This window comes from Musca autumnalis, unplaced genomic scaffold (assembly GCF_047663935.1).
Source record: "Musca autumnalis isolate F117 unplaced genomic scaffold, ASM4766393v1 scaffold_1, whole genome shotgun sequence".
Classification (NCBI taxonomy): domain Eukaryota; kingdom Metazoa; phylum Arthropoda; class Insecta; order Diptera; family Muscidae; genus Musca; species Musca autumnalis.
In genome coordinates this window covers 72831836-72847515 of record NW_027411644.1, presented here as the reverse complement: position 1 = coordinate 72847515, position 15680 = coordinate 72831836, and the positions used below count along the sequence as shown (strand labels likewise).

Sequence of the window (15680 nt, the reverse complement as noted above, 5' to 3'; positions counted from 1 at the left end):
TGATTATTATCTTCTTCGTACTCATCATCACTTGGAGTGGTTTCTTCTTTAACATCTTCCTTATATCTCTTGATACTGGAAAACGATGATTTCCCATACTCGGGTATATTTTCTGTTTTAGGAATCATGTATTTGGATGCATTTTTACTTGTTGTTTTAACTAATTTGTTTAATTCATCTGTTATAGGTTTGAAGGTATTTTCCAATTGGGTTGTTCTTGCTTGTTCTCCCCTTTTAATGTTTTGAAATTTTCTTTTCAAAACATTGCGGGATTGAACCAGCCGTTTTAGCATTTCTTCTTCCATTGTTAGAGTTATACTGTTAAATTTGAGTTATTGATACAATATATATAGAACCCCATCCTAACCCCATCCTATTGCAAAATGTTGGGGGTTTTTCCCAATTCTCTATCTATTTCATCTCCCTCTCTCACATATACGGGAGGTAAAAATATGCAACATTGTTTCATATTTTGTTCCCACACATACAGGAGGTAAAATATGCAACATTGTTTCATATTTTGCTTCACACATACAAGAGGTAAAATATGCAACATCGTTTCATATTTTGCCTCGCTTATATTTAAACGCTTACATATACATTGACTTTCCCAATTCTCTGTCTATCGCTCCCTCTCTCACATACAGTTAGGCAAGAAATGTATTGCAAAAACCAAAATTGTAGAAAATTTCATATTAATTGTTCGTTTATGGCAACAAATGATGTAAAAACTATACGATTTTTTGTGCAAATCTCTTGCTATAGGTCCTTACAACAATATTCCGTCAAAATATGCAAAGGTTATTTGCGATTTATAACAAATACGGTCAAAAATAAGAATTAACTACTATTTGGGGGTGACAATAAAAGTATTGCAAAAATTACCAAATCGATGGTTTCTTCGAGAATTACCAAAGGTGTGTTCCTTAGTGAGTTGTCTATCCACTTTGGACATTCATTGGAGCATTAATGAGCTTAATTAAACCAAAAATTAAGGCTCGGTATGTTTCACTCTTTTTAGTAAATCTTGATCCTTCGTTGGAGGATGTTTTTGGAGTTTTTTGTTAAATTGGACCCGAACATTTTATGAGGGTTGATATCAGGATGTTGGCCCGATGTATTTAAGAGTTTTGTGTTGTTATATTACATCGGCAATTTACACAAATAAGATTAACATGTCATTATCTGGTATTTGGAATGGTGGTAGTTGACTTTGTTTGAGCTTCCGGGGTCGATTTTTCTGACTTTCAGACTAATGCTTATAAAAATTTCTTAATGATGCCAGTGGGGATGTCTTCCCAATCATTATTATACCCGTGAACCCAATTTCGCATACTATTTTCCATGGTAAAGAATATAGTACCCAAATATTCGGTATTCCAGCTTCTCCAGTAGCGGTTTAATTTCCATATTTGATGGGTTTTACTGGATTTGGCGCAATTTTTTGGATTTATTATGATAGCAGAGGATAATATCTATCCACTTGGTAAAAATTAAATCATATCAATACCATTTAGAGACGGAATAGTGCTCTGTCGTAGGTCCTTTCAAAATACTACACTGGTGTCAATTTTTTCCATAACTTTCCAAAGGTATTTCGATGTTCTCAAAACCAAAATCGGACTGTTTTGCATTGTTCCATTATCCTACAATACATATTGAGTCAAATATTCATTTTTGGCATACTTGCCTGTGGCCGATTCGTCATTGTTTATTGTTAACATGGTCTCATGCGTTTTTTACCTGTCTGAAGACCCTCCATGACTGCATTTTTTATCACTGAACTTTATTACATTCAATACTGTTAGTCTATTATTAGCCGCAAAAGTCATAAAAATGCATAATTACCGCAAAAATTTGCAAAAATTTTATGGTTTTGTAGTACTGATTTTCCCGTTGCAATACTTTTATTGTCACCCCCAAGTAGTAGTTAATTCTTATTTTTGACCGTATTTGTTATAAATCGCAAATAACCTTTTCATATTTTGATGGAATATTGTTGTAAGGACCTATAGCAAGAGATTTGCACAAAAAACCGTATAGTTTTTACATAATTTGTTGCCATAAACGAACAATTAATATGAAATTTTCTACAATTTTGGTTTTTGCAATACATTTCTTGCCTAACTGTATATAGGAGGCTAAATATGCAACATTGTTTCATATTTTGCTTCCCACACATACTGGAGATAAAAAATCCAACTTTGTTTCATATTTTGTCTTGCCTATATTTAAACGCTTATATGTATGTGTGTTTTTTGATGACAATAATACCATACTCTCACTCATACATATGATTTCATTTAGACTTACTCTAAATTTGGTTCAGCCTAACATTTTGGATATTATTTTTGTTGTTTTGACCCACTGTGCAGTGCATTTAATCTCCGTTAATAATATGTGACGTGTTAAGTTCTGATATAATTATTTAGATGAATCAAAGTATTGATTGTATTCCAGCATCAAAATCCGCCCTCAACCCAATCCCCACCTCACACTTGAACCCCCTCTCTCATCATTTGATGATCAACCTGCATAACATATACAAAATGTGTAATATCCACAAGGGCAAGAATTCCAAAGAATAAAGAAATATTCTTGTATCATTGAAAACTGCAGATTTGTTTACATTTGTTAAATGTAAACAAATTGCCTAAATGCTCGTTGACAAAAAATCAAATTTTTGGTCAATGTATCGATCACCAGTACGCTAACATGGAATATAACAAAGGAGAGAATTTGTACGAATCATTTCATGGTCACTTAATGTTTATTCTTGGGTTTTTGTTGCAATATGAGAAACTCTGACATTCATCTCAACTCATAGCGGAGTTATGAAATTCAAAAGACGAACGAACCTGACCATCGTCAATAATTTCACAAACTTGTGAAATTAATTGGGTATACATTGAACTTTATTTAAGATTATTTGCTTTTTATACGAAAACTGTAGTATGCTAAAACATGAATTTCACAATATTGTGAAATTAATTGGGGATAAATATGTTAAGTTATGAACATGATTGAACATGCTCACAGAGAGACTGGCGGACGGACGGAAAAATCCACTTTGATTACGATCATGTTTCGGCATGCTTACGGACAGACATACACTCCACGTCAGTAGAATAGAACACCTAAGTTTTTGTTAATGTTAGCTTATTTATCCCAAAACGAATGAATCTGCGTTTTTAATCTTGTGGGGATTTAAAGTCTATGATGTTCCGTATCAAACACAGAAAAAAATGTGTTTCTAGCTCTTCGCGAAATGATTTTCTGATCATTTTTCCGATAGTACTATGAAAAATAGGCATTTATTTTTGGTCATCAGGATAGAACAGTCACTATATTTTCGCGAATTTTTAAAATATTAACGCCGAATTTTCTTACAGTCGATAAAGCAAGGCTTTCTTATCACTTTTACCAAAGAAAACCTTTAAATTATTCCGCGGGCACCGAAATAACAGCGTTAAAGGGTTTAAATTGACATATATTTGAAACATCTCGGAATATCAATAGGAGTCGCGCAGTTTTGTCATATTTCTTCACAATAAGATAGAATATGACACAGACAACCTCGACGGATACAATCGAGTGCTTCGGATGCTGATAAGATGGAACATTAACAAAATATTTATGAAAAACGTGAAAATTGCTTATAAAAACCATGATGTTTTGTTCCATAAAATGGGTTTTCCGCGAAAAAGTCTGCCGTTTAAAGGTTAGGAAATATGCTCTAGAATTAGAGGAAAATAATCTGATATGAAAACAACCGCTATTTTAATACACTGAGGAAATTTTAGCACATTTTTCAAATTGAACACACCCTTTGGACTTCGAGTTTTATATGTGTTCTTTTTTCGGTGTCCGCGACTGTTATCAACAGTGTTATGCTCCAATATAAATGAAAAGATTTTACGAATTAGTTGTTTTTTTAACTGAACTCGCAAATGTAAAAGCCCCGTTTTCGCGGGAAAACACAGTCATTGAAATTGAAGTTTTAGGTTTCGTATGTTGTTTTAAAAAGTACTAAAATTTTCCTCAGTGTATTAAAATAACGGTTGTTTTCGTATCAGATTATCTTCCTCCAAATCTGGAGCATATTTCCTGACCTTTAAACGGCAGACTTTTTCGCGGAAAACCCATTTTATTGAACAAAACATCATGGTTTTTATAAGAAATTTTGACGTTTTTCATAATTATTTTGATAATATTCCATCTTATCAGCATCCGAAGCACTCGATTGTATCCGTCGAGGTTGTCTGTGTCATATTCTATCTTATTGTGAAGAAACATGACAAAACTGAGCGACTCGTATTGATATTCCGAGATGTTTCAAATATCTGTCAATTTAAACCCTTATACGCTGTTATTTCGGTGCCCGCGGAATAATTTAAAGGTTTTCGTTGGTAAAAATGATAAGAAAGCCTTGCTTTATCGACTGAAAGAAAATTCGGCGTTAATATCTCAAAAATTGGAGAAAATAATGTAACTGTTCTATCCTGATGACCAAAAATAAATGCCTATTTTTCGTAGTACTATCGGAAAATTGATCAGAAAATCATTTCGCGAAGAGCTAGAAACACATTTTTTTCTGTGTTTGATACGGAACATCATAGACTTTAAATCCCCACAAGATTAAAAACGCAGATTCATTCGTTTTGGGATAAATAAGCTAACATTAACAAAAACTTAGGTGTTCTATTCTACTGACGTGGAGTGTATATTGAAATGTATTTTGTTTACATTAACGATCAAATGTGGTTCTCTCTCAACTTCTCGGTCTGGCTCCCTCCCACACATATACAGGTTAAATATGGCTCTCTAGATATCCTCCACTCAATCATTTGTTTAATTCCAACTGACTCGCACAGTGGTTCAAATCGACAAAAATTGCATCTTTTAGCTGGTCTTTATCCTAACTATCTGGAGATACATACATGTAAATGGGTAAATGTATAACCGTCTATTAGTTTACTCTCTCTCTCTCTCTCTCTCTTATTATAGTTTTCTCATATGTTCTCTAATACCATACATTTGTTTGAATAAAACTCTCTCGCACAATAGGTCTGTTCGGGTAAGAATTGCTTCTTATGGCTGGTCTTTATCCTAACTCTCACATTGGGGACCCCATATTTCATGATTCAACGTAATATTTTTTTAATTTAAGCGGTAAATGTGGCAACCCTAATATTTTTGGAGGTAATATTTTTGAGACACCCTAATATTTTGTATATATTTAAGCTATGTTTACATTTAAGATCTCTCCAAATACTCTCTCGATCTAGTGATCTCTCTCTCTCTCTCTTGTTCTCTCTCACACACACACTCTCTCTCACACACACACACTCTCTCGCTCTCACACACACACACTCTCTCTCTCTCACACACACACTCACACACACACTCACACACACACTCACACACACACACAGCCTGCACAGTGGGCCGAATAGGCAAAAAAGGCGCTTTTGTGGTCCAGAATGCCCATTACCCCTCTACTAGAGAAAAATAATAAATTAAAGAGGACATTTATGGGTATATCTTATATTGCCACTAAACTTGAGTTGCGTTGTCAGTTGTCTGCACGACTGAGACAAAATGTTGTACCATTAATGTCAACTCAACTGGGTGGTCGATAAACATGTTATCGATCAGTGTTTTTTCAAACTTGTGACCTCTATTCGCAAAAAAAAACATTTTAAAAATAATTGCGCTTTGGATAACTCTTTTGTGTATTCTGGACAATATATTAATATTTTGGCTGAGTTTTCGAGCAAATTTGGAAAACAACCCAATATTGGAATATAACCTGCCCATTGAATCTTCGGATCGTCAAGTTTTATTTGCTGTCCCAAAAAATGATAAGTTCGGTGGAATTATTTTTTGATGATGAAGAAAATATACAGGACATTGCATCTATTAGAAGAAATTTGAGGGACAAGTCGAATCCATTGGAATTGCCATCTGCACTGTAAGCTGATGATCATGTGGAAAGATCTGTATAATCAGTAAATTATCTCAGGTTTAAGGCGTATTTTGGATTGCCAAAGGATGCCGTAGTTTACGTTGTGGAAACGTTAAAGGATGACTTCAAAGAAAGTTACAGATCAACAGGAATACCCCCACTTTTAAAAGTGTGCGCAGCGTTGCGATTCTTGGAGGACGGAAGTTTCCAAAAGTCCCATGGCAATGATTTCAACAATTGCATGGCTCAATCTACATTGTCGAGAGTATTGAAGGAAGTTGTCCACTTGACAGAGGACACATTGTGCCAAAATTTGATCGTTTCGAAGTTGACAGAGAGGAAAAAAGGCAAAATAAAAACCATTTTTATTCAAAAACGAAATTCTCTGGTGTAGTTGGCTATATAGATGGAGAATGTTCGTCATTTGTACTTAAAACTGAACCTACTGTATATGTCACCAAATTCATTTGCAAAAGATTTGCTGCCCAGCAAAATAAATTGGAAGTAGTGCAATGTGGACTAGTTCTGTCACGGCATGTTTTGATGCAGTTCAACTGGAGTCGTGAAAAAGGCACTCCAGTCCTCACATTTTAACCGCATTTGGATGCAATCCAAAGAATCACATCCACTTGTCACATTTTAACAACATCCGGATGCAGTTCAACGGAGTCGTGAAAAAGGCACTCCAATTCCTCACAATTTAACAGCATCCGGATGCAGTCCAAACGGAGTCGTGAAAAAGGCACTCCGTTCGCTACATTTTATTAGCAGTTGTTAGAGATCCCTATATGTACATAAATCAGATTGTACATCTCTACAGGCAGCGGCTTTCATTTTCCAAAAAGAGATAAGCGTGTTAACATGTCCAAACATTTGTTATGTGGGGTGCGCCTCTTAAGGGTTAACTTATCCTAAATAAGAAGAAGAATACATGATTGATAACATTGATCATCTAACAAAACAGCTGTTTGTATAACAGTCAATAATACTGACTTAAGGGGGGAAGTAAAAGAAAACAAAGAGAGAAAGGAAAATATGAGTTGACATGATTAGATCTTCCTTACAAAAAAATACAGGAAGATCTGCCCTTTTTGAATTTACCTGTGAAGAAGATTGGATGCGTGGCTCCAACCAACCAGCGAATAACAACAATACCGTTTGAATATAATGAACTTTATTTATAAATGGATACGAAAATATGGATTGTTTTAATCTGGTGTGAAGCTAAAATCACAAAACAAAATACCAAATACAAAGTTATTTGAAGCCTAAAAATATTTGAATTTGAAGCCTAAAAATATGAGTTAAAAAAAATACAATAAAAGGACTTAAGGCTGAAAGATAAAAAGACGAAAAAAAATTATTTAACACAAAAGTAGAATTACTTAAAAGCTAAAATACAAAGACTTAAATCTAAAACTAAAGCAAATACTCAAAACCAATCGTGAAAATAAACAATTCTACAACTTAAAGCTAAACAAAGATAAATCCATACAAATATAATCTTGGAACTCAGCGAGTTGGAGCCACACCACCGCCCATCCAGTCCAACGAGGGAGGCGCAGTTAAGCTTTGCCCGTCCGGCAGGCCCTGGTATCGTCCCCAATTGACCATTTACACCCATACTCCGGACAGACAGACGGACGACCAAGCCCAATAATTAAATTCCGAGTTTTTTTGAAAAGAGAACAAAAAGATTGCATATTAAAAGGGGTAAACAATAGTGTTCAGTTAATTTTACTCACCTTGCTTTTTGGTGGACAGGTACACAACGTTGAATTGAGCTCATTTCAGGGTTAGGTGACCTAGTTTTACTTTGCTCGTCGTCGAAGTGTAATCGACATCCATCCTTTTGTTTGTCCTTTCCTGGAATTAGAAAGAAATCACATACTTTAATTAATTTTTATCCGGAATATAATTATAAGCCAAACATTTACTTTACATACTTACCTACATATTGGGGTCGTCATCAGCTGCCTTCAGCATTCCATACTCCTGGTGCACGCCATAAGAACCTGAAAGGAAAAAGAAGAAAATTTGATTAGAAAATAATAATATAATTATTTTTATTCACTAAACTATGATTTGTTTGGAAAACTTGAATTGCATAACTTTAGATTTTGTTTTTTTAATATTTTGTTATTGAAGTAATGCTTGATACAACGAAATTTTGCTATGAAAATTGAAGGAATAAATATGTATTTTGAATCTGAAATGAAAAATATGTTTTCGGCTTAGAGCCCTTTTAAAAAGGTGGTGGTAATGGGATGAACGAAGGTAAGTAAAGGGTCAAATCTGGGACACTAGAGACAACAAAAGTGTCATGGCGAGAGAAGTTCTCGGTGGGAGGGATAAATCTCCTGGTTGGAAAGCCGCCAGGAGAGCTGTTTCATTAGGATAATTTAGTTCATAAGGTGAGTTCGACTGTTATAGTTTTTAGCTTAGGGTAAGGTTTTCTTTTGACAGGCATATTTTAGGCTTCCTTGTGATTTTCCCCCTTTGCTGTGTTAAGACCGGTATGATTTCTTTCTTTTGGTCAACCGAATAGTCTGCGAGTGGCAAGAACCACCCCTCATCCGGCGAGCCATAGCCGCGCAAAACGCCAGCATACCGGCAACGCCACTCAAAAAGACAAATCTAGCGATTTTTCGTTCACTTTAGAACCTCGGTTGCTACAGTTAATACAAACTAAATAATATTTAATATTTAAATAATATTTAATTTGTGAACATTTTTCCGGCAACTCACCAGAAGAAAATTTCCGAATGGAGTGCTGTTGGAGTACGTGTCGAAATCTTAACTGGTGATGGGAAGACAACCCATTTAGCAAATGAAGCAAAAACAGTTCAGCTTGGAACAAATGCAAGCGGAGGAAACACGCATGTTTGCGATTGAATTCAATGGAGAATTTTCATAATTTGTTTAATGTAATAAAGTTGTTAATATTTTTGTTTTGCACAAATAATAAATGAATTTTATTTGTTCTGGCATATTTTGTAATGGCTTGCACAATTTCCGCAGAATGCCTGTACCAAACACGTGCTTTGGACTGCCTCCTATTCTACCCCAAAGGGTTAGTTAAAATGCAATGCCAAAGGGTCAGTTAAAATGCAGTGCAAAAGGGTTAGTTAAAATGCAATGCCAAAGGGTCAGTTAAAATGCAGTGCCAAAGGGTTAGTTAAAATGCACTGCTTTGGAGTGCATCTTTCAGTAGTCACGCTCTTGTAAAAATCATCAGTGAAAATGCATATATTGATGCACATCCAGATCACTTGTACATATCATTTAACTGCATCTTTGGAGGCAAACATTTTGCTGGGTGCTGTCCGCTCCAAAGGCGATAAATTCACTTATTTTGATGGACCACCACCAGTGTCGTTGAAGTTTATTTTATTTTGAGGCATTTTCTTTTTCAACTTTGCTTTAAAGTGAATCCAGACTCTGCCACTCTTCAGGTGTTCGTGTTAGAGGTTCATGGCTGTTTAAACTGTCCGAAATGGACCTCCACGCTTCATCCGCTGTGGCTTTGGTTTCACCAAAACTCCCGAACTCCTCGGGCTATTGGATTTTCACTCAGTTTATCAATTAATATTTCGAACTGCTGCTTTGTCGTTATTTTCACCATATTGATACACAAAATTAATTAATGATGCAAAGAATCAATAATTGTTAACAAAATGTTTATTTTTCCTTCTATTTTACTTCTTGTTTCTTCGAAAATGTTCACTGCAACTGAAAATTGGTGGTTGCTGAAAAACAGCCGCTTCGTCAACTGAGATTCGCAACTTCAGTTGAGAGTTGCCATACGTGGATCAATTTTGACAACTGGCAACGCCACTCAACGATAATTGTTATCGACGATCGACCCCTTAAGCTTCCACATCCAGTCGAAGAAAGTGGGTTGCTTCGGCTAGGTGATGCAGCTGTTAGATTTGTTGAGTTAGAGGTAGTTTACACTATCTATCAATGTCATATGACACGAAATAAAAACATTCCATATCTGCCCACGGAGGCAATGTGGAGACTTAATTTTATTATATTTTTGTTGGGGTGGACGCACAGAATAAATGGCGTAAGGAAAATCTCCAATATTCCACATATTAGTGAATATATAACGATGGAAAATTTCATGTCATATGACATTTACATATAGAGTAAACTACCCCTTAGCGGGGCAATCGAAGAGGTGTCTCGTAATGTGCTGTGTCTGTACACATTAAGGGCATACGTCTGAGATGTCAGAGTTTAAGAGTGATAGATATCAATTTAGATAACTGGAGACCAGATTAGAGTTGCGATAGTACCGGGTAATGGGTAGTGTGTATCATCACTAGTGGGTGGGGGTCTACTTTCCCCACCGAGCACAAAGCTGTTCGTGAATGATGATGTGTGTTTGTGTACCATATATGTATGGACCTGCTTCATTGCTTGTGATACTTTTCAGTTCTTTACGGAAGGAAGATTTTCTGCAGCTCAAATGGTTTGGGTGGTTCGTTTGTTGACACTTTATCACGTGCTACCTCGTTAGTAAGGTGCAATGCTCTTTTGCTGGCAGCATCTTAGTCTCGTGCTGAATATGTTCGTGGGATGCTAGTGGCTATTCTCATAGCTTTATTTTGTATGGTTTGGAGGTTCCTCCGTTGTGTGTCACATATACCAGGGGTCCAGATTATAGTCGCTTAATCTATTAGGTGGCGCCCAATGGCTTTGTAAGTGGTGAGGATCGTCTGCTTATCTTTCCTCCAAGTGCTGCCAGCTAAAGCTTTGAGGAATTTGTTTCGCTTTTCGCGCATTTCCGGCTACCGTCGCAGCGTGTTTGCTGAAGAAGTTAAGGTTGTCAGCAGCAACAGTCCATACCAACCGCTGTGATGCACCCACTCCCCACATATATTGCATCTAACCGTTTGATTGTGGTGAATGCGTATGTGACAAACCGAGCACATCCAAAATATGTGTCAAAGGTATTCGATTGCAACGATTTATTTTTTCGTCGGCAATTCTATGCTTCCTGACATTTTAAACCAAAAGCAAGGCATATTTATACAAGGTAGAAGTGACAATCAGCTGTATTCTTACTTTTTTGTAAATTTAGTTTTCAAAATGTAATAGGGTCTACTCATGAAATTTGAAACTTCGAAATTTGTTACCATAAAATTCTTCTTTTCACCGTGAACGTGTAATAACAATGACCTACGACAATTCTGTATGCTTTATATTTACATTTTGATTCAAATTTGTTCTATTTTTAGAGGATTTTCAAAATGTATTTATGTTTTTCCTGAACAAATTTTTGGAACGACCCTATTATTCAATATTTATCTTTGACAATTAATTTTCAATATCAACAATGTTGTTTTTGTAAATTTGTTAGTTGTTGTAATTCATGCATTTACCTTATATGAATATGCCTTGTCCAAAAGCTTTTCAAAATATGTAAATTTTATATGGTGTTGCTTTGATAGGAGGGTTGATGAGTGCCGTCTAACATTTAGCATCTTGCATTCATGGTGCAAGTGCTTCTCTGGGGGTTTTTGAAATTACAGCTTGTTGCTATCCTCAGCGCTGAGTTTTGCATATTTCGCATACTATGTCTCACTTATGGCTGGGGTAGCGTAGTCAAAGTACGGACGTCCTATTGCTTTATGTGTCGTAATTATACATGGCAATCATGAATAAACATTCCGTGCGGAATTTTTTCCCTCTCCCCAATTTCAAAATTTTTTATTTCCATATTTATGTGCAAAATGGGAATATTCTAGTTTCCTACTTTTTAAAGTATTGATTTTAAAAGTATTTCACTTTTTAAAATTATTTTCCGTGCGGAAAATTTATGATTGTCCTGATAGTATCTTTATCTTTACCCTATGTGCTACCCGATAGGTCTTGAGAATTTTATTTCATTCTCTGGCTTGTTTTGCGAGCCCGAATGATTGTTAAATTGATTGGTATTGTCAAAAGTAATATTGTGATTTTTAGCTGTGGAAATGGTCTCCCTGTTTATGTGTATCTTGCGGTTTGTGTTGACTTCCTTCGCCCAAGTTGTGAAAAGTGTTGCTGACAATTTGGGGTTGACAGCCCTAAGTTCCTACTTTTGAACAAGTTGGATAGGTTTGGGAGTTATTGATTTAAATTATCCACTGTCTTTTTTATAACTCTATCTGAGGAAATAATGCTGCAGTCATCGGCGTAAGAAATGGGGTCTACATTGGAGGGGTTGGTGCCTCAGCCACGTAGATGTGTTATATGGCATTTGACTGATATAAAACCACGGGCATAGGGCATTTGCTATTTAATCCTTCTGCGATTTTCGTCCAGATCTTGCAGAGGGCTGTTGTGGTACTAGGCGGAAGCCGTGATGGTGTTCGACGTTTTGGAAATGCTCTGCGAAGGAAGGCAGCAATAAAGATTTTTTTGCCGGGAGATAAGAGAGCAATGGGGCGGTCGAACGATCCTAAATGGTACCATGTTTTGGTAGGGATATAATTTTTCCTGTTTTCCATATGATAGGGATCTCTAAGGTCTTTATACGTAAGCAATCGGGTGCCAACGTGGTGCAATGTATGCACACCCGCCTTGCACGCTTCTCTACAAGTGGTGTCTTAGGACACGCCGTTCGGACTCGGCGATAAACTGTAGGTCCCATATCACTGAGCTAATATGAATCGGGGTGCACTCATTGATATGAGAGAGGTCTCCCTTGTCCCGTATGGGATGTTTGTGGAACAATTATATTATATATAATCGGATGTCACGTTTTGCTATGTTTTTTTTAGCATTTTGGTCGCTATGCCGTCCGCGCCAATAGCAGTGGAGCCTTTAGCTGTTTCGATGAAGTTGGTTACTGCTTCTGGTGTTATTTGGAAAGAGGGTGGGTCCGGTTTGAGTGCATGGTATTGTATTTTTTAGCTCCTGCCAAGGGTAGTGTTTTTTGGTGCACGACGAACTGCCGGCAGAAGGAGGATGTTACCTTCAAGGTGTTTTTCTGAAGGTTTTGGTGATCCTTCTGGCGATTGACCGCAGTCTTTTGGAGCCTAGGTTGGATTCTTCCAGTTTTTTCGTCTGTCAGTGGAACAATTAGTTTACGATACGTACCCTACATATTCAGCCCAATCATGAACATCATCTCACCGTGAGTTTTCTCACTCTCGTCTCCTCCCTTATTATAAACATCATAAGGGAGAACAAAACTCACGTTCGTGAGAAAAGTAGCTATCATAAATGTCAAAAAAGTGAGAATGTGAGGCAATTTTCTCTCACCACAGAAATCAAGGTGAGTTGAACAAAAAAATGTAACTATGGACATTTTTTATAGAAAAAATCGACAAGAAACGAATCTTTTGCAATGATAATCAATTGTATTTATTTGTGTTTTACGTTAAAGGTAACAAATAAAAAACAATTAGAAATTCTTTTGGCAACTATACATGTTCATCCGTGTATCAATGAAGCAAGGAAGACCTCAATCGAGTTTGGCGTAATTTGGAGGTGGAGTTGAAGTTGGCCAAAAATTTTCAGATATGGGAAGCGGTTCAGAATCATATGATGAAAACAGGAATGGAAGAGGATCCTATCAGGAGCAACACCTTTCTAAAATTTTTTTTGTAGGTACTTCCAAACTTTGCGGCCACTCAAGATGATAAGTGACATATCTTAAGTGCCTTTGTATTGTTCTTTGTTCGCTAAGGTTCCCAGCAAAATATTCGATGCCAAAGATTCTATTCAAGCATGAGTGCAAGTTATATGTCACCTTTTTACCACCTTCGCCCATTCTTTTTACAAGACTGTGACCCCTAAAAGATCCAAATCATTTTGGATGGCATCTTCAATAACCCAGTGAGATATTGGCATCGCATGGAACGACTTCCAAAAAATTTTGCTTGGTTTTCTTTGTATTCCTCAGCGTTTGTCGTTTCGCACATCATTCAAAATCCAATATTAAACATTTTCATTTCTTTTTGCCATTTAATGACCTTTAAACGGTTTTTGTTCACTTTTTTGCAAATTGCAGAAATTCTTCGGGCGTAAATAAACAATTTTTACATATTGTAGTAGCCTTGCGTTTAATAAAGGGGAACACTGTTTGTTTAAAATTGTTTATTTCGTCTTCTTTATTATTTTCTATTCACAATTATTTATTGCAAGCGAGCGGGGTGCGTTTGTTCTTATGTGTGTCTCTATTGGAACTAGTTGTAATAACTGGTTTTAATAACCTCGTTGGTCAATCGCTATCACCAATGCCCCCACACATAATAACAACAACGCCCCACTCTCTTATGTACAAGAGAGTAACATAATTATCTGAATTATCTTAGATACTAATTGCTTACAAGATAATTCTACTTACACTAGCTATCAATTAAAATAGCACTACTCTAACTATTAATACTACATTCGGCCAATCCTGACTATAAAGATCACCTGACTCTTTCTGCTACGGTTGCCTTATGGAACGTTATCATTATTTGTAATAGGTAGTTCTGAATGTTGTTCTGTAACTGGACTAGGAGATAATTCGGTTTGCTGTGAACATTGTAAATTATGTTGAACTAACTGACCAGATCCCCTATGCCAATGCTTCATATTGTGTGCTGCCCATACTCCTTTATAGGGTATTCTGCTTTGCTGGAAACCTTCCACATCTTGTAAAACGTAACGATCATTCTCCAGTATTTCTGTTATTACAAACGGGCCCTTAAATTTTGGCATAAATTTCTTAGACGTACCAATAGTAGCGTCAATATTTTTTATTACGACATAATCACCACGTTTGTACAGTACCGGTTGTTTTCTTTTGGGGTCTATATAATTTTTATTGTATTGTTGTGCGACACGTTGTCTATCATCTGCACTTTGTCTTATTGAATTTAAATCTCTAACATCTTCGTTCATAATATTTTCCTTAATCTGATCTGAAATTTTTCCTCGTTGATTTACACCAAACAACATTACACTAGGATGTTCATTAATCATCCTGTGGCAGGAATTGTTTAACGCAAATTCTACGGTTTCTAATGTTTTTACCCAAGTAGTATTAGTTTCTGTATCTATGAGTTTTGCGATCATTGGGCCTAAATTTCTGTTAACCCGTTCTACTTGACCATTTGCTTCTGGTGAAAACGTAGCTATTTTAATATGTTGGATGTCATTGTCTTCAACAAATTTTTTGAAATCATTCGAAGTAAAACAAGACCCTCTATCAGAAACGATGTATCGCGGTCGGCTGTAATACCTAAAGTATTCACGTAAAGCATTTATTACTTCTTTGGTAGCTGTAGTTTTCGTGGGATATAACTTGACAAATTTGGAGCAAGAATCGATAACGACGAATATGTGTTTCATTGAACTGTCTCTATCTACGGGTCCATAATGATCTATGTGTATCATTTCGAAAGGTTTCGTCGGTTTTGGAATATTGTGTAAAAATCCCTCAACAGGACCGCTTTTAGGGGAAAATACTATGCATTTTAAACAGTTTTGAACGTGATCTTTAACCTTGTTGTTTATATGAGGAAACCAGTAAGTTTTATTTATTAATTCTGTAACTTTGTTAATACCGACATGTCCCATTTCGTCGTGGTACCTAAACAAAACATGGGATTCCATTTGAGCAGGGACAACAAAAAGCAATTTTCCGGTCTTAAGTTTTCTATATAGTACGCCATTCCTCATCTCGTAATATTTATGATCAGTTGTCTGTAACATTTCTTTAATT

General features: G+C 36.1%; 1 long non-coding RNA gene across 1 annotated transcript; it reads right to left on the bottom strand.

Annotated features, from left to right (window-relative positions):
• Positions 1-7125: 7125 nt before the first annotated feature.
• On the bottom strand, positions 7126-14153 carry LOC141401325 (uncharacterized). Its single transcript, XR_012412313.1, has 3 exons — positions 11362-14153; positions 7919-7983; positions 7126-7834 (listed from the first exon to the last, which is right to left on the bottom strand). It is a non-coding gene; the product is annotated as an uncharacterized lncRNA (long non-coding RNA).
• Positions 14154-15680: the final 1527 nt, after the last annotated feature.